At 44.4% G+C, this 19,970-nt stretch overlaps 1 protein-coding gene across 4 annotated transcripts in view; it reads right to left on the bottom strand.

Moving 5' to 3' along the window:
• PLEKHA6 (pleckstrin homology domain containing A6) overlaps positions 1 to 19,970 on the bottom strand; it is a 265,991-nt gene that overhangs the window by 99,331 nt on the left and 146,690 nt on the right. The gene's annotated exons all lie outside the window — the stretch shown is intronic.

Genomic DNA, 19,970 nt, shown 5'->3' with positions numbered 1-19,970 from the left:
GTCCCTCGGTGGCATTAGGAAATCTGCCCCAGTGGACAATCTTACATTGGGGAGACTACAGATGCGGTGGTCCCATGTGCCTCCCCCATCTTCAACTTCTCTGCTGCTCCCCTTGAGTTCAGTGAAGAGAACAGCTGCTTTCTGCTTTCCTGTTCTGATTTCTGGGCAGGCAATAGAGAAATGGGAGAGGCAGCAGCTCGCTCCCTCTCTCGAAGCACCAGGGTCTATCTAACCTAGTCCAGCCTCATCATTCAAACAATGCTCTCAGCCTCACAGGCAGCAATAGCAGCAGCCGGCAGGCATGGCAAAGACGAGGGGAGGGATTTTGAGCTCCGTTCCCCCAAGGAGAGAAAGGTGAAGGGTATATGGACACCGGCAAGCATCCAAGTGCTCAGACACACACACACACACACACACACACACACACACACACACACACACACACACACATGCACAGCAGGTGCAGCAGGAGACAAATTATGCTTTAACCTGACCACAATGTTTCAGGAACAAGGGCTTTTTGCAAAGGCTGAAGGTGAAGAGCATATAACACTGGCATTTTCCTTAGCTATAGATCCTGGAGTAGCTCCTTCATTCTGAGGAACTCTGCCTAACTGATCACTTATCTTAAGGATTCTAAGACGGGATTATCGAATAGATACTCTGGTGAGCAATGCCTTTATTTGGATTTCTATCCCACTTTCTCCCTAGGACTCAGCGTGGGCTGCATATTTTGAAAAGCATGTATATACCATGTAAAACAAACAGACCATCTAAAGATACATTTAGTAGGTGTTTGGTTATCTTAGCCAGATTTCTTCCTGTCCTGCGTCACTAATGATTTTTTGAATATCAAATGGTCCTAGTATTCTCCTTAAATCACTCCACATGCCAATTTATCAGGCAATATTGGTTTTCATTAGGATACAGTAATTTAATCCCATGTGAACCTGAAAAGTTCAATACCTATATTATTTGGGCACTTCTTCAGCCCTTCTGCTAATTTCTACCTTCTTTATCTTTTATTTTATTAAAATTTTGTGCTCCTTTTTAACTCACAGTGGTTCCCAAGCTACTCCAGTAAACAACAAAATAAAAGTAACTGAATGCATAAAAATAATAAACCAAACAGTACCATTAAAATAGCAGGTATCAAACTCTCAACAAATATAGCAGAGATCCATGGGCAGAGATCAGCACCCCTTGACCACCCAGTCTTAACAGTTTTGAATATAGGAAGGTTTCAGCTTATTTCTAAATGTGCTCTATAGACTGGGAATAGAACAGAGGAAACTTAACTTCTAGACTTTCTGCCATTAAATCATTATATTCCTAATCATGGGCGTCCTATCAGGCTACAGTCCAATGCATATTTACTTGGAAGTAAATCTCATTAAATTCAGTGAGACATACTTCTGAATAAAAATGCATTCTGAAGAGACAGCACTGCACATCACCTAAATTCTATAAAACACAAAAGGAAGATTATAGTTGCAGTGCAATCTTGTGGTCTTTATTCAGATATATGTCCCACTGAATTCAATGGGATTGAATGCTAAGACTGACTCAGAAGGAACTCTAAGGCTCACTGTCCACTTGTATTCCAATAACCCAAGCTGAGAATTCCTGAATATCCTGTTCTTCAATTGACACTGGGCAAGACCCAGACTATGTTAGTCATGACTAAGCACCATTGAAATAAATGAGACGAATTAATCATGACTGACTTGTCCCATTAATTTTAATGGAACTAGTCATGATTAACATAGTCTGGATCCTGCCCATGGTTTTCCTCTTACCAAGGCTGCATAGTAACCTTTGCCTTTTGACATCACTGTGCTATATAACAGGCAAAAAACAATATCCTAGAAATCCATAATGAGACCTCATAAACAGGTCTTCTTGGAGGCAGCTTATCTTGCACTTAACCCAATTTGGACCAGTTCAGATGATGCATTCATCGGCCTGTCCTAAGCATGTGGGTGAGGAGCATGAGTGAGCATGTCATCCCCTCATCTAGTGGTATGAAATCCCACTGTCTCCTATTCACATGGATGGGGAGAGGGTGGTTCATCCAAACCACCCCCAAACGTGTAAGTTAAATATGACATTAATGTCTTATTTAGCTCTGACATTCGTGGTGGTTTGGGTGAAACCTCCCCACCTGATTAGGAGGTAGCAGGATAATGTGCCAATGCAGGGAGATGGGTGCTCCCCCATGCATTTAGGATGGTCCAGCAGACACACCATCTGAACCAGCCCTTTGACCCTGTGAAACCATTTATTTATTTGTCATATTTCTATGCCGCCCAAAACACAAGTTGTCTGGGCGGTTTACAGGACCATAAAAACAACCAATAAAAAGATTAACATATTTCAACAATTAAAAGTTAAAAAGTTAAAACTATTAACCACTATTAATAAGCAAATTGATTGAACTCAACCTTTGCCTTCATAAAAATCAAACAAGTCATATCTAAGGAAAGTAAAGTGAATTACAAAGCTATTCAGTGAGATCTGGAAGAGAAATTCATTCATGGAAATAAATCTCAAAGTTATTCCAGATACTACGCCCCCCCCCCCCACTTTTCCCCTTGGTATTAAACTGTCACTGTCCCTAAACAAGAACCAATAGCACATTATGCTGTCACAGTATACTGTGAGCTGGTGGGATGAACATATGAAACAGCTTCCTACTGTGTCAGACCATTATCCTGCAACCTCTCCGCAATGCTAAGTATCCAGTCTCATAAGAAGGTCGGGCAGTGGCTTCCCAGGGTTAAAACACAGTCTTTCCCAGCCCTGCCTAGAGAAAGTGGGGACTGAAACTGGGACCTTCTTCTTATAAAGCACTGGCTCTACCACTGAGCTATAGCCCATTGTATGAGGTTAGTTACTTAGCACTGCTGAGAGGCTGCAGGCCAGCAATGCTCTGGCTCATTGCTTTAAGGAGGGAGAGGGAGATGTCCATTCCCAGGGGTGCAGCTATAATTGATCAGATGGGTTCAAAGAACCCGGGGCCCTCAGGTCCAGAGGGCCCCCGAGTGCCACCTCTCCCTATTTTCTCCATTATCTCCCTCACTCTGCGGGGCCACCAAGGGAAGGGGTGAACATGGGCCCGCCTCTCCCCTAGCTACACACCTGTCCATTCCAATGAAATGGATGCACAGCTCTCAAAGGCATAGACACACCAGAAGGCTTTCCACATGACCAGTGTGGAGAGCCTACAGGGGGGTTGAGGGGAGAGCGGGCTTGACCCGCTCTCCCCACACACAAGCAGGCAGCTTGCCCTGGGCGGCTGGATCAGCTGCCCACATGATTACCGCCTCCATCACGGAGCTGGTTGGGGCAGCGGGGATCAGGGGCCTCCTGGCCCCTGGAAGGACGAGAATGCCCCGCACAAGTGTGCGGGTCATTTTGGGGAGCCCCCCCAATGCCGGGAAGCTTGTTGCAGCTGCCCTATTGGGGGGTCTCCTTGTGAATCACAGCAGCAACACAAGATCTCTTAACCCGGTTTGGGGGGCACTCTTGTGCCCAAAACCCAGGTTAAACAGCGGGCTTGCTGCCGAGCTGCCGCCTGGAGCCACACGGCTCTCATTGCTGCACACGAACCGAAAGAGAGCTCGGCTCCCTTACCCTGGTTCCTTAGCCTCTCTGTCTCCCACACCACGTTCTGATCACAAGAGGAACACACAAACTAGCTGGGGGAAGTATTATTTTCCCAGCAACCAGATGCTGAGGCTGTTTCCACAAGCACCAGGAACCAGGCTAAGGGAGCCCATGTGCAGCAATGGGAGCTGGGCGGCTCCCACTGGCAGAACAGTGGAAAGCCCGCTTATGAAGCCCGCCGCTTAACCCGGGTGTCGGGAGTGAGAGCACCGCAAAAATGGGTTGACAGATCATGTGTGGTGGCAGTGCGGCTCCGCACTGCAGTGACTCACAAGTAGCTTCCCAACTGGGAGGCTACAACAAGCCTCCTGGCATTGGGAGTCTCCCCAAAAGGCATGGCAGACTCGTGTGGTGCCTAATGGGACTCCTGGGGGCCAGGAGGACCCCAAATCCCACTGCCCTGACCAGCTCCGTGACGGAGCCGATAATTTTGTAGGTGGTTTATCCGGCCACCCAGGGAGAACGTCAAGCCTGCTCTCCCCCAAACCCCCTTCTGGCTCTACACGCGGATCGTGTGTAGATCTCTTACTTGGAGAGAATAAGACTGCATCCCCTGCAACTAATGAGTAACAACTGTGCATTTATGGTATTGCGGGGGGGGGGGGAATCATCTGGAGATAAGGTCTTCCAATAAGCCTGATTAGTTCCAGTCTGCAAACCAATAAGGAGGTTGCTCATATTGACCCTATTATTGGTTGTGAGCTTTCCAACGGCAACATTTTCTGGCTCACCTCCTTAAAAGCTCTGTAGTTTCTGATTTAAAGGAGTTGGTATGGAATTTTGCTTGCATACCCTCCGCTTCAGTTAAAAACTCTACTAAAAATGAATATAAATCATGAAATTCACTGAAATAAATTTAAACAAATCCATACTATAAATCCAAACAAGCAGTTACCAAAGAAAATTAGACACATTAAAAATAAGCACATTTCTATTACTTATTCTTTACCCCTTGTGTAAATTTCCAGACTATGGCAGTGACTGACTTTATTATTGGACTTAATTGGGCCTAGTGCCCTGGTTCTGTTTTCAAGGCATGTGAAATGTGTCCCGGGGAATGTGAAATAGTACAGAATAAGTATTACTGAACATGCGCAGAGTACAATTCTATTCCAGACAAGATTTTAAGACCTCTTTAATGCATAGATAAAACAAATAAAAACAAAGATCTTACAAACTTGAGCAAACACATATCAATGTTAAAACATCATTGTCAATGCTCTGTTTCAAACAGCTGGAAACTCTTGAAGAGTTTACTGTTTTACTCTTGCCAGTTTACTCTCTGGCAAATGTACTATAAATAAATGTGTTTGTAGCATTCATATACTACATTTTTAGGGGTACCTGTAAAACATCTTATACATGCACTTTCCAAGTTGCCCGCAGAATCAGAGCTCAGTGGGCCACAGAGTTCAGCCTCATTCATTATCTACATAAGTTCAGGCAGATGCACATAGATGTGTGCTCTTTCATTCCTTGAATGCCCCAAGAAAGGAGATTCTGCACTGTCTCTAGGGCAGCAACTGATTAGGATAAGGATTTTTAAACTTGGGTCCCCAGATGTCTTCAGCCATGATGGTCAAAGGCCATTGTGGCAGGGGATGATGAGAACTGTAATCCAACAACATCTGGGGACCCAATATGTTGGACAATACCAGATAGCAGTTTCCTACAGTCCCAGGTGAGCGCTGAAACACACAGAGGCTGTTCTCACGAGCAGCCAAGAGTGGGCTAAGGCAGCCAAGCTCACTCTTGGCTCCTCATGAGAGGCAGCAGGAGGCAAGTGGCTGCTGTCGCAGCTGCAGCAACAAACCCGCCTGCAGAACCCACCTGCAAAATGAAGATACAAGAACAAATGCTCTCTTTACCTCATTTGTTAGGTCGTCTGCCAGTCCTGGCTGCTTGCAGACTGCAGGGTCCCTGGCTGGGAGACTACAGGGTCCTCAGCTGGCATCAGGGAATTCATGGTGTGCATTTGGGGAGTTTCGGGGCAGGGCAACACTTCCCATCCCCTGACCCTTCATGCTGCCAGCAGCTACCTGCAACCATGTGGGTGGACAATCCACCCACCCAGGAAGACAAGACGGATTGTCTGCAGGGAGGTAAGTGCTAGCAGCCTGCCTCCCTGCTTTCCCTTGATCGGTGAGAAAGGGCTCCCTGTCGTCCCCAAATGTCCCGCAAACAAGAGATTTGTAGAGATTTGACCACCAACTGGATCAGCAGCTTCAGGGCCAGGCCTTCTACCAACTAACTTATAAGAGTTGAAGGAGGAGTTGTACCTCTCATTCCCTGATATCCTTTGTAACAGGGGCAACAAATTAAATTATCTGTAAAGTTGACAAATGATGCCTCCAAACACATGTCTGTTATAAAGATGTCTGGGCGAACAGAGAAGCAGTGTAGTGTAGTGTTTAGAGTGCTGGACTAGCACCAGGAAGACCCAGGTATAAATCTCTATGCAGCCATGATGCTTGCGTAGGCCCTGGCTCTATCATTTTCTCTCTTGGTCTAACCTACTTTACAAGGTTGTTGGGAGGATAAAAGGAGGAAAGACCCTGTGCACTGTCCCCGGCTCTTTGGAGAAAGGGCAGAATTAATAAATTACACTTTACTGGAGCTGAGATATGGCATATTCTTTTTGAAAGGAGGGAATTTAGAGAAGCATAGGTGACCCTCTTGCCTCTACCCGAGTAGAGAATAAGTTTCAGCCTAAGGAAATAGGGATGACAGGTAGAAGAAGGTCACCTTCACACAGAATGTATTACCTCTGCAGCTGCTTTGCTTTTCCAAGGAGTATCAGGGGGATAAGAGGGACAGCTCCTCTTTCTAGCCTCCATAAGCTAGGAACCAGCAGTGAGTGGTAATATGCCAGCCACAAGACTGCTGCTTCATTCAGTAGAGTTATTAACCTACAGATCTCCTTGCATGTGTGATCTATCCTGTCAGCCACAAATGCAAGCACATAAGTGCACATCCATTTTTCCTCCATGGAAAAGAAGACCCATCTCCCCATCAAACAGCTTCCAAAACAGCATTGGAGGCAATATCTGAAATATTGAGGTCCAAATTTGCGCAAACCTTATGGTAACACATTGCACTATCACAGGAGTGATAGGGATACATAGCAGAAGATACATAGTTAGAACCTCCTTGTTTCTAACTGAGCAAAGAGGCACCTTTTAAAAGTGGCGATTCTCTTTACTGAGCAGGGGGAGAATGACTGGTCCTATCCATCCCCAGCACAGCATCCCTCCAGTGGCTGTTGCTGATGTCTATCTTGAAACATAAGATAGACATCAGCAACAGCCATTTTTAGATTGTGAGCCTTTGGGGACAGGTAGCCATTTATTTATATCTATGTAAACTGCTTTGGGAATTTTCGTTGAAAAGCTGTATATAAATATTAGCTGTATTCGTGCAGCATGCAGAAGGTTCCAAGTTCCCTCCCTGGCTTCTCCAAGATAGGGCTGAGAGAGATTCCTGCCTGCAACCTTGGAGAAGCCGCTGCCAGTCTGGGTAGACGATACTGAGCTAGATGGACCCATGGTCTCACCCAGTATGTGGCAGCTTCCTATGTTCCTGTGAGTATATACTCCTGGCTCCAACCTGTTTTTAAAACAGTAAGAGTGTTCTAACCATTCGATACCCATGAGAGGCCAGCTGTTAGGGTTATTAACCACAGTGTCCTTATCTCTGTCTGGCCCGAGCTGGGAACACATGGTTCCTGCACACTGGCTGATGCAACAAGTAATGCTAAAAACAAACCCATGGGCATGCACACATGACCCCAAGCTGATAGCAGTCCTTCATTGCTGCCAGAAGTACCAAATGATAAAATTAGCAAAGAGGAATATATAGATGCATAGCTAACCCTGTCATTTGGGACTCTGCATTTTTCCATTTCCCCTCACAAAATGCCCAGAACAGATGCATTTCAAAACACAATCAAACAGAAACAAGAGCCCTGTTCCAGTTGCATATATCTCAGCCTAACCTACCTCACAGGGTTGTTGTGAGGACAAACATAACCATGTACACTGCTCTGGGGTCCTTGGAGGAAGAGCAGGATATAAATGTAAGAAAAAAACATTCATATGGGTGTACAGTGTACACAGGTACAGTTATTCACACATTAGGTCATTCACACAATCAAAAACTGTGTTCTATCCGGGTTTGGGAACTGTGTGTGCTCCAAATTTTTGATTGTTTGGAAGCAAGGTAGGAGGGAAACCTGGGTAGAAGTGATTGTGTGGAGGCAAAGTAGTAGGAAAACCTGGATAGCTTTTCCTCCTCCATTGCTTCCACAGAACCCAAAACTGGGAACAAACACAGCTCCCAAAGCTGGGTAGAATACAGTTGTTTTTTTTTAATTTATTTCTTGGTGTGTGAATGACTTCATTATGTTGAAGGCAGATACAGCAGTAGACTTCCTATCTATACCATGCATTTGAGGGACCTGGACCCAGGTTCACTTTTTACCTGAATGCAGGCACAGTCATTCACACACCCCAAATGTAGAAATGTACAAACAGACATCTGTACACCCATACAATGCAATGTCTGAATAGGGCTATGGTATTTTGCTAATTACCACATCAAGACAATCAACTTGGCTGTCTACATTTGGTGCCATCTGTTCTTATGCTCTGCTTGACACTGCAAAGACTGAGATGAGGGAGGGAAAATCCCTATAGTACGAGGTCTCAGGTGGTAGCACTATCTGAGGCATACATCATAATTTCCCAAGGTGGAGATTTATGTACTATGCTTCAAACTGCTTTATTTCATGGGAGCTCATCTTCATCTTGACTCAATTTACCTGGGTAAACCACAGCATCTAGCTTCAAGGCTCCTTCCATATTGACATGCCAGTATCCCTTCATCTAAAAATCACCTACTGCCTGCATAAATATAATCTCTGTGCTCATAAATACCAGCCTTGTGTACAACCTATCATAAATACAGCCATTTTACACAGGCAAGGTCCTATAGCTCCCATGACTATTTCCATCTACATTTCCAGACAAGAGATAAGAAGTCAAACAGTCTGGTGCCGTGTTCTTGACAATGTATTCCTCACTCCGGGTGTTCCATTGCCAGGAGCAGCACACTACCCCCAAAAGCGTCGCAAATTCAGATGCTGAGCTGGGACTACTTTTCATTATACCACGCTAAAGTTGCCTCCATTGGGAGTAACCGACCACGCAGAGAAGACTAGGGTTGTTCACCCAGATATGATCAGTTGCAGTGGTATCATGAAAATTGGTTTCTGATGTACAAAATATATGCTGCTACTGCAGATCTACATCTTTAACCCCTGCTAACTGAGCAAAGAGGCACCATTTAAAGCGATGATTCTCTTAATTTAGCTGGGGGAGAACAATTCTCCCTATCCAGCTCCAGCACAGCATCCCTCCAGGAGCTATTGCTGGTATCTATCATATATTTCGTTTTTGATTGTGAGCCCTTTGGGGACAGAGCCGTCTGAATTATGTATTCATTTTTCTATGTAAACCCCTTTGGAAACTTTTGTTGAAAAGTGGTATATAAGTAGTAGTAGTAGCAGTAGTAGTTTAAATATGGTCTGCCCCAGGGTGCTTCCAGATGATGTGCTTAGTCCAGGATGGTCACACCTTGATCACTCACTCTTTATGGGGGTTGACATGTCATAACTGATCTGTTGTCAGTCTGGACTTTCTCCACATCACACTGACAAATGGAGTTTCTTGGATTTTTTTTTTAGAACCGTAAAGCTGTGCAATGACAGTGCATGTGGACTGTTGTTACGGATATGACAAGTATTTATATACCACTTTTCAACAAAAGTTCCCAAAGCAGTTTACATAGATACATACAAACAAACAAACAACAAACAAACAAGCAAACAAGCAAACAAACAAACAAACAAACAAACAAACAAACAAACAAACAGGCTCCCTGTCTCCAAAGAGCTCACAATCTAAACGTTAGTGCTAATGCTACTGTTCCTGTTACTTTTTGAATAGGCATGGCTCCGATGGAATTACAGATGTTTGCAGGGCTGGCCGCATCTCTGCATTTCCTTTCCAGAAAAAGAGTTCTGAGACCGCTCAATCAATCTGTGTAGGCAAACTGCAGTTTAAAAGCTTATGACGTACTACTTTTGCAGTTTGTGCACATACAGATTTCACACAGGATAGGAACATAGGAAGCTGTCTTATACTGAGACAGACCATTGGTCTATCTAGCTCAGCACCATCTACTTTGGCCCTGCAGTTTTTATTGGACTGCAACTCCCATCATTCCCAGCTACAGTGGCCAGTATACAGAGATGATGGGAGCTGTGGGCCAACATCTGCAAGAGGGCTGAAGTTGTGCAGCTCTTCTCTACACTGACTGGCAGCAGCACCCCAAGGTTTCGGGAAGAAATCTCTCCCAGCCCTACCTGGAAGTTTTTCATACCTGGCTTTTAGTCCACATCTCCTCTGGAATGGAGGTGTGTGTTCGCATATTGGCCAAATTTACCTTGAAGTCCCTGCGAGCTATTGGGGAGCACTTGACACACAATTCGGGATTTTCATTGCACATGAGAATGTAGCCCGATTTACATCTGGGGTCTTAAAAAACCACTTTTTGCGTCAGGTTCCCCCCCCCCAACTCTGAACTTGCAGTAACGCCTTGCAGAAAAGCCGCATTAAAGCCTTCTGTCGGGAAAGTTTTTGGAGATACCAGGGAGTGAACCTGGGACCTTCTGCATGCAAGTATGCAGATGCTCTAGCACTGAAATATGGCCCCATCCCCTAGGGGGAATATCTTACAGCATTTATATGTAGTCACCCATCCAAATGCAAACCAAGGCAGACCCTGCTTAGCAAATGGGACAATTCATGCTCGCTACACCAGACCAGCTCTCCTCCCCAAATATTCTTGAACCTTTGAATTCAGATTTGGAGACCCTCCAGTAGCCACGTATGCACTGGCTGCCAAAAAGCAAGGCTGGCCAGCTCTGCTGTGACATTGGAAAAGCTAAGCCAATGCCATTAACAGAGGCAGGGCAACCAGGGAGGATAGGCAGAGGAGAACAAAACAAAGCGAGGAGAGCAGAGGTGAATGCAGCACCATTGGGAAAGAAGTTCGTCAGCACTCACAGCTCATTATAATGACAGTCTCTTTACAAGTGTGTGTGTGTGTAAGTATGTAAGAATGTCTGAAGACTGTATTAGGAATGAGCAGCTAATCCAGGTAGCAGAACAGGCAGAGTCCTGCTGCCAGAGCAGAAGCCAAATAACCCCCCAGCAATGGAGATTATTTATCTCTCCTACCTTTATACAGTATTAATGGATTCAGCAACCAACATGTTAAGATTTACACATGCCCCAGCAGCTATCTTCCTATTCCGACTCATCACTCCGGTTTTCTGTTCTTGTGGACATTTTTTCAGTTCCGTATTTTCCAGCCCACCATGGTCACCAGGAATGAAGAAAACAGCACAGTATGAAAACAGAGAGTCCTTGGCAGAAGCCCTGGCTGCTACTTCCTTCACCTCCATGAATGATGCCGTGAAACTTCTCAGACATAAAGCTAGCCCCAGTGCCAGCCAATGCAGCACTGATGGGCCGGCTCTTAGAATACAGCTGGACTGGCTCCCAGTTGGGCCACCTGCTTGCCTCAACTTCCTCCCTGACTCACAGGCACTGAGCTGTGAGCCTCCTAACATGCCCCACAGCTATACCTGCCCCTGCTAATTGCTCCAGCTGTTGGCAGCTTGCGGGTGATTCAGGCTCATTGTCCAATTGCACTGGAAGCACAGGGAGCTGTGCCAGGTCCTCAGCTCACCACCTGCAGTCCTGTCCCCCTTTGAAACAATGCTAACGTTATTACCAACCTCCTGAGACAGATCAAATGGCATAGACCCACAGCTACACTGATGGGAAGGCATCATTATACAGCTACCGCCAACATTGCAACATGGTCTAAACGTTTGTTCACACATCTGTATCACAGACACAGAGAGAGGACTGTGTGCCCTGTGTTTAAAAACAAATTGTTCATAACTGGCCCCAGCACAGTACCTCCAGTGACTGTTGCTGGTGTCTATCTTATGTTTATTTTTAGATTGTGAGCCCTTTGGGGACAGGAATCCATCTTATTTGTTTGTTATTTCTCTGTGTATCCTGAGCCATATACCCTGAGCCATTTTTGGAAGGGCGGTATAGAAATCTAATAAATAATAATTGTAGTAAGAACTAATCTACCTACTTCCTTTCACTATCCCTACAACTGGACTAAATCTGGTCAAAACCGGTTAAGCAGTTCACAAGTTAGACCACTTGCACCTCAAACATTCACACATCCGCCATCTTGAATTGGGCTGGATGACATCATCACAAACTATGCCATTCAGGTGTCTGTGTGTGTTACTCAGTACAACTGTACCAAATTTGGTTCAAATCAATTAGGCGGTCCACAAGTTAGCCCTCTTGCACCTCAAATGTTTATGCATCTGCCATCTTGAATCAGAGTGGATGACAAAATCACAAACTACATCTTTGAAGTCCCTATGTGTCCCTATAGCTGTAACTAATTTGGTTCATATTAGTTAGGCAGTTCACAAGTTAGCCCACTTATGCCTCAAACATTCACACATCCGCCATCTTGAATTGGGGTGGATGACAACATCACAAAAAATGCCATTGAGTTGTCCCTGTGTGTCACTCACTACAACTGTACCAAATTTGGTTCAAATCAGTTAAATAGACTACAAGTTAGCCACTTGTGCCTTAAATATTCACGCACCTGCCATCTTGAATTGGACATCATCGCAAACTATACCATTGAGGTGTCCCTATGTATCCCTACAGCTGTAGCAAATTTGGTTCAAAACAGATAGGCGATCCACAAGTTAGCCCACTTGCACCTCAAAAATCTTTAATTGGGTGGATAACATCACACAGACTACGCTGTTCAGGTGTCCCTATGTGTCCTACAACTGTACCCAATTTGGTTCATATTGGTCCACGCACTGCAAAGTTGAAAGTGGGGGGAGCACACACACACGGAATGCTGGATGATCTTACTGGAAAGCAGGCTAAAAAAAATCCGACAGAGAAGCAGCTAATTTTGCAAGCCAAGCACATTTGCATATAATTTGACTATTTCACACAATGTAGGGCTCATTTATATATTCTGCAAAAAGCTTTTCCTTGACTCCATTTCCAGGATATCATATCTGAAGCATTCCAATCCTGTGAGGTGCAGTTGTAGAATCACAGAAATACACACAGACTAGTATATATCCTGCAAACAATCTCACAGAGATTAGCCAAAGAGTAAAGGAAGCTTATGCTATTCAGTATACTACCTAGTGACAAGAATGAGTACAGACATATTATTGCTGCATGATTCACACACAATATTCCACAATCACATGACACTCTCATCTTTGAGTTATGGTGCTCTCATTTTATGCTTAGAGAACAGAGGCTGAGAGTCATTTGCTGAAAGTCAACCCAAGAAAATCATGGGTGAGCAGGTTCCTGTAGTTCTCTTGCCATATACTAATCACTGCACTGGCTCAGTTAACCATACAATCTCACCAAAGTTAATTCCTTTAAAGTTGCATTGATTAAAATGGGATTCATTTAAATCAATGATATCAACCAATCACTCTGGTTGGACTGACAGAAAGTCCCTTTGCAGTAACACCTTTTATCTCTACGTATAAGTAACAAATTCTACACATCATGTAAATGTCCCCCATACCACTATTGACTTCCATTGGTGATTTAATCCTTCATGGGCAAGCCTTCTTGCAGAGCAAAATTAATTTTACACTTTTTAACCAAATTTGAATGATAACACCACAGATTAATGGCCAATGGTTAAGAAAAGAATGCAGTCCATCAAACTGTCCAACCTTCAAAGTCCAATCCTTTTAACATATAATGTTAGAAGAAGCTCTCAAGTTATTCTTTTTTGAGGAAGGTATTATTCATCTTATTTAACTTTTTAAAAATGCCACTGATAAAGGCCAAAAATTTAAATACAGAGCCAGCATGGTGTAGTGGTTAGAGTGCTGGACTAGGACCAGGGAGACCTGAGTTCAAATCCCTATTCAGCCATGAAACTAGCTGGGTGACTCTGGACCAGTCACTTCTCTCTTAGCCTAGCCTACTTCACAGGGTTGTGAAAGAGAAACTCAAGTATGTAGTACACCGCTCTGGGCTACTTGGAGGAAGAGCGGGATATAAATGTAATAATAATAATAATAATAATAAATTGTAAATTTCAAGACTCTTCCAGCTGGAAAAAAAATCCCATTTATGTTTTGAAAAAGATGCAGATCCCTTCTCTACAAACTGTAAAACTTTTCAATGAAAATATTCTCTTTTTGACATTTTCCTTGCTAACATTCTTCCAACACTTTACAGGCTCTGCTCCAGCTTCTGTCTCTACTTGGACATACAAGAATCAACAGCTGCTTTTGCCAGAATGATCAAGATTTTGCTCTTCACTACAATGCAGACACCTCTGGGGTGGGGCACAACAGCTGTCTACTACCCACCATTGCCCAAGGATATTGTAGCATTGATTAGTCCAATGCTTGCACTTGAAAGAACACCAAAGAAATATTGCATCTTTCTGCTCTCTGTGCACAATATGCAATCACCTCGGGAAAACGCTCTGTGCTGTTAAAACCACCACTATGGAGATTTAATACAGCCTATTAAATATCAACCTCCGAATGTCAAAAGCAATTTCATGCTTGTGTTATAACCTGAGACAGCTGTAGTGAAAAGAAGCAATTTGTAATAAATGGGAATGGAACACCAGGATGAGAAGGTGTTAACCCCCAGGAACAACATGGCTACATCCCAGTCTTTTTTCATACCATCTTTTCCTCCATCTTCATATTTTTTCAGCTTGTTCTTGCAAAGGGAACTTTCTCAACAGTCTTTCCCTTCAGTATTGGATAGCATTTGCTCACCCATTGACTCCTGAGGACCCAAACAAAGTTCACTGCAGAGCTTGTATTCCCACGGTTTTCCAGTTGTCGTGCTGTTTTTAAAGTGCTGGTGTACCCCAGTTTTTAAAAATTCCCTGCACAATTTCAGTATGAAAATTTAAGGTGTGAACTGACTAGCACTATTGGCTCACCTGGGATGAAGGGGGACTTGGTGGGCTGAGGGAGTGGCTGGAGGATGTGAACAAGGTGAGGGTCGTTCCTGCCTTTGACAGAAGTGTGGGTGCTCTTTGCCTTTGTAGGTCCTTTCCCTCCTCCAGACTGGAACATAGGAAGCTGCCGTATACTGAGTCGGACCACTGGTTTATCTAGCTCAGTATTGTCTTCACAGACTGGCAGCGGATTCTCCAGGGTTGCAGGCAGGAATCTCTCTCAGCCCTATCTTGGAGAAGCCAGGGAGGGAACTTGAAACCTTCTGCTCTTCCCAGAGCGGTTCCACCACCTGAGGGGAATATCTTACAGTGCTCACACTTCTAGTCTCCCATTCATATGCAACCAGGGTGGACCCTGCTTAGCTAAAGGGACAAGTCATGTTTGCTACCACAAGACCAGTTCTCCTCTCTGCTGGGGAGGAGGACTCCCATTTAGTTATTTCATGAAGCTTCTCACCTGGCCTTTCCATAAGACTGCAATATGAGGCGAGGGATTTGGAAATCAAATCCCATGAGGCTAAACTGGGGATGTTTAACTGGGAGAAGAGAAGACTAAGTGTATGACAGCCATCTTCAAATATATGAAGGGCTGTCACACAGAAGAAGAAGAGACTTGTTCTCTGTTGCTCCTGAGAGCAGGGAATAGAACCAGTTTAAGTTTCAATGGACTGAAATAAGTTTCAATGGACTGAAACTTATAGGAAAAAAGATTTAAGCTAGATATTTGGAGGAATGTCTTCTTGACTGTAAGAGCTGTTCAACACTGGAGCAGACCTGGGGTGTGCAGATTGCAGAACCGGTTCGAATCGAACCTGGTTCAAGCTCAAACCAGCCCGGCCACCCAGAAAGGAGGGCCAGTCTGAGTTTGAAATGAACCGGGCACAGTTCAGATCAAATTGGTTTGGCCTGGTTTGACCTGGATGCTTGTAAAGGGGAATGAGGAAAGGGATTCCCAGATGTTGTTGACTACAACTCCCAGCATCCTCAGCTGAAGTGGCCTTTGGCTGAGGCTTATGGGAGTTGTATTATTATTATTATTATTTTACATTTTATATCTCGCTTTTCTTCCAAGGAGCCCACAGTGATGTACTACATACTTAAGTTTCTCCTCACAACAACATTGAAGTAGGTTAGGCTGAGAGAGAAGTGACTGGCCAAGAGTCACCCAGCAAGTATCATGGCTGAATGTGGATTTGAACTCGGGTCTCCCCAGTCCTAATACAGCACTCTAACCACTACACCATGCTGGCTTTAGCTGAGCCTTTGGCTGAGGCTTATGGGAGTTGTAGTCAGCAACATCGGTAAATGCTTGTTACAGGGAATACTGGAGGTCACCTTACCCGCAGCGGTTCCACTGCAGTGGCAGCTTGGCATTGGCTCTTCTAGGCCCTGCAGGCACTCCCACCCCCACCCCCCCACTGCAGTGTGGGCTAACCGGGGTCCTGTTCAACCCCCCTCACATGCATGGAGGCCATTTGCAAATCATGCAAATGGATTCCATACATGTGCAGGAGGTTGAACTGGACCCCAAACTGGGCCTGACTGGCCTGCACTGCTGGGGGGGGGGAGCGCCTCATGGCTGGCCCACACTATTGGGGGGAAGAACCTGCAGGGCCTAGAGGAGCCACCACTGGCCTGCCACCACAGTGGAGATGCCACAGGTAAGGTGACCTCCCACCCACCATCAGCCACTCTTTTCAACCCTAATTCAGTCACTAGAGAATCCCCTGATGCTTGTAAAGGGGAATCCTTACCGGATTCCCCTTTACAAACATCCCAAACCGGGTCAAACCTGTTCGACCCAGTTTGACCTGGTTCATGTGCATGAACTGCCCTGCCCTGCCAGTTCTCACAAACCAGTTTGCGGACCGGCAGTTCAATTCAAATTGAACCGCCACTGCTTTCAAACAGAGGCTGAATGGCCATCTCTCAGGGTTGCTGTAGCAGTTCCCTTCACTGAGCAGGGATTGGACTAGAAGATCTCCCAGACTCTAAAATGTTATAATTCTATGAGGTAATAGATTTTTTTTTGGTAACACATGGGAATTCATCCAGGTAAAGACCATTTTGTTCACACAGGCCTTTTAAATTTGGGTTTTTAAATTCGGATTTTCAGATTTGTTCTGATTTTTAACTAATTTTAAAATGAGTTTTTAAGCTGTTTTGTATTGTATTTTGTATTTTATTTTTACTTTTTAATATGTTGTGTGTTTTTATTGTATGTTTTAATACTCTGTTGTGAGCTGCCCAGAGAACAATTTGTTATGGGGCGGCTAAAAAAAATAAAATTATATTGATTGATGATGATGATGATGCACAATTGTCACAAAACTAGTATAGCGTTACCCTAACATTAACATTAAAATCTATCTCTCTGTATCATTTGTTGTTGTCTGGAAACACCCTTGAGCACAGCACCCACTCAGGCTGCTGAAGCTACAGCTAAAAATATGCAGCAACTCAGGTTGGACAGGCCTGGTCCAGTGGCGGGTGCTTTCCTCCTGTTACACAATCATCATTTCCGTGAAGAGGGCTGGTTGGCAGACACAAACCATGTTTCTGTTCAAGGCAAGGGACAGATTGCTTTCCGCAGCCATGCGCTGCCCTAGGGCAAAACTGGTTCCGAGCCACCGAGGGCCACAGCAAAGAGGCGCGTGACTCTTGAATAGAATCTTCAGGGCATCAGGGGGGAGTGTGAAGAACAGAGACTTGCAAAAAGCAGTGCGGTGAAGCGGATGGAGTGTGGCGGTCTAGGAGCAAAGGATGCTGGCGAGTGAAGAAAGGAGATTATCGACATAGCTACACTTGAGCAAGGGACTCTTGGCTTGCGAATGATCAAAGAGAGAGAATAAGGCAGGAACAACAGGGAGTTGATGAGCTCTGAGACAGACAAGCTGCAGCGCCAATGTTGCATACAGAGAGTCAGAAGGATGAAGCAGGCAAGCACTAGCACAGCAGAGCATAGGTTTCAACTAGCCATCTAGATAATCCGATTAGGTAGAAGGAGATTGTTCCCTTTCCTCTTGCTCTTATGTCTAGGCAGGTTTGCAGCAGAAGATTAGGACCAAAATCAAAGATCATTTAAACCCAGGAAAACCTTTTTTAATTTTTTTTAAAAAGAAATTTGTCAAAATGCAGACAGCAAGAGTATCTCATCCAGTCTGGATTGTTGACTGCAATTCTTTTCAGGGCACGGTGTGTCATTAAGTGGCTGGAATTGAAAGGGTTACAAAAGCAAACATCTGGCTGCAGAGGCTTATCTGTGTTTGCAGTTGTGACCCATTTCAGAAGACCCTGTTTTATACAAGCAGATAAATCCCAATTAGCACCTGGGTGGCAAGTTATGCCTTGCTTTCAGTTGCTGGTAGAAATCACTGTACTGCTGTATCACAGAGTACCCTATGATTAAAGTAAAGTGTGCCGTCTTGGACTCCTGGTGACCACAGAGCCCTGTGGTTGTCTTTGGTAGAATACAGGAGGGGCTTACCATTGCCTCCTCCCACACAATATGAGATTATGCCTTTCAGCATCTTCCTGTATTGCTGCTGCCTGATATATACCAGCAGGGATTCAAACCGGCAACCTCTGGCTTGATAATCAAGTCATTTCTCCACTGCACCTTTAGGTGGCTCTATGATTAGCAAAAGGATAACTACTCTGGGGATAAGGAATAGCTGATAATGAAATAAAATAAACATCCATTCAATGCACAAGGACTGGGCACTTCTGAGTAAGTATAGCCAGTGCCACAAGAGATACATTTGGAAAGACACGTTCAGTTGTACCTTTGTTTCATTTAAATTGTCAGGTAGCCAAGCTACAATCCTATCCACACATACTTGGATGTAAACTCCACTGGACTCACTTACTTCTGATTAAACACAGATAGGATTGTGCTGTAAGTCATATAAAGAAACATATCTTCCACATCTATGAACATAGAAAATTGTGGCTTTCAGCCATAAATCACGGAAAAATCAGTTTTGAGCTTGACAAGATGGTCTTTCACTTATTTGGCACAATTTAATGAATGGTGTTGTTTTGCTGATCTTTCTTACATAGTGAATGTATTAAGGGATCTTGTAAAATGAAACACAATTTTGTCTTGGGTAGAAAACATTTGCTTCTTTGTGTGAATCTGAGCTTTCGCCCCCTTGTTAAATTGCAGTCATGTGGGCCCCAAAATTTGGACCAGAAACATGGTGAGGTGAAAGGTTAAAGGCCATACTATCCATAATAATTCTGATCGGGGGCGGGGGGCGATCCTAGTTACTCCGTTAAGAACAATTCTGTCAATCCTAATAACAGACTTAACATCACATATGGTTTGGCCATTAATGCTAAAATGCTTTTAAGGTTAATCAATCATTTATTACTCGAAATTAAAGCTGGTCATAACTTTAACATTCATCCAGCCTCAGAATCTTTCTTTACAGAGTTTGAGTTATGAGTGTTAAAAAGTTTCACCATACAGATTCTCCTGAGCCCTACAGAGGGCAGTGTAGAGCAAATACATGTTCTGTTGACAGCTAGGATTGATGCTGTTAACTGACCCTGGCCAGCACCCCTATGTATGGTGTATATACACACACTAATGGGAACCATCCCTCAGAGCCTCTTCTGTTGCCGAAACGTTGAGATTTTTGCATGCTCAAGATAAGTCTGTCTGGAAGAAAGAGAAATATCAGCCTAGCTGGGCCTCCCCTCTCAAAAATGAAAAGCCTCTGGAAGAATGGAGCCTGGTGTGTGTTAAATAAAAAATATGTTGGCAAGGAAACTGGTGTGCAAACCCTTCTCCATTCCCACTTTGCTCCTGACCAGGCTTGCCTGTTAGTTTCCTGCCAGGTCCACATTATGGAGATTTTCAGCATCCCAAGAACATAGACATTCTTTCCCTTTGTTCTGGACAGGAGCCCAGGCCAAGATAAAATTCCAGCAGTTCCCGCAGTAGGGTTATATTAAAACAAGAACATTGTACATTTCCTTCAGCGCAACTCCAGCTTCAGTTCAAGCACTCGCATTCACCTGTCACAAAGCAATGCAAAGGCTTGTCACAGCCACTTCTGGGTGAGTATACCATGCCCTCGTCTGCAAAACCCCTTGGGATTCCTTTTGGGATAGCAAGGGATTTAAAAAACGCCATTGCA

This window comes from Hemicordylus capensis, chromosome 4 (genome assembly GCF_027244095.1).
Source record: "Hemicordylus capensis ecotype Gifberg chromosome 4, rHemCap1.1.pri, whole genome shotgun sequence".
NCBI lineage: Eukaryota > Metazoa > Chordata > Lepidosauria > Squamata > Cordylidae > Hemicordylus > Hemicordylus capensis.
The sequence above is the reverse complement of the archived record's forward strand: the minus strand, read 5'-3'. Positions and strand labels throughout refer to the sequence as shown.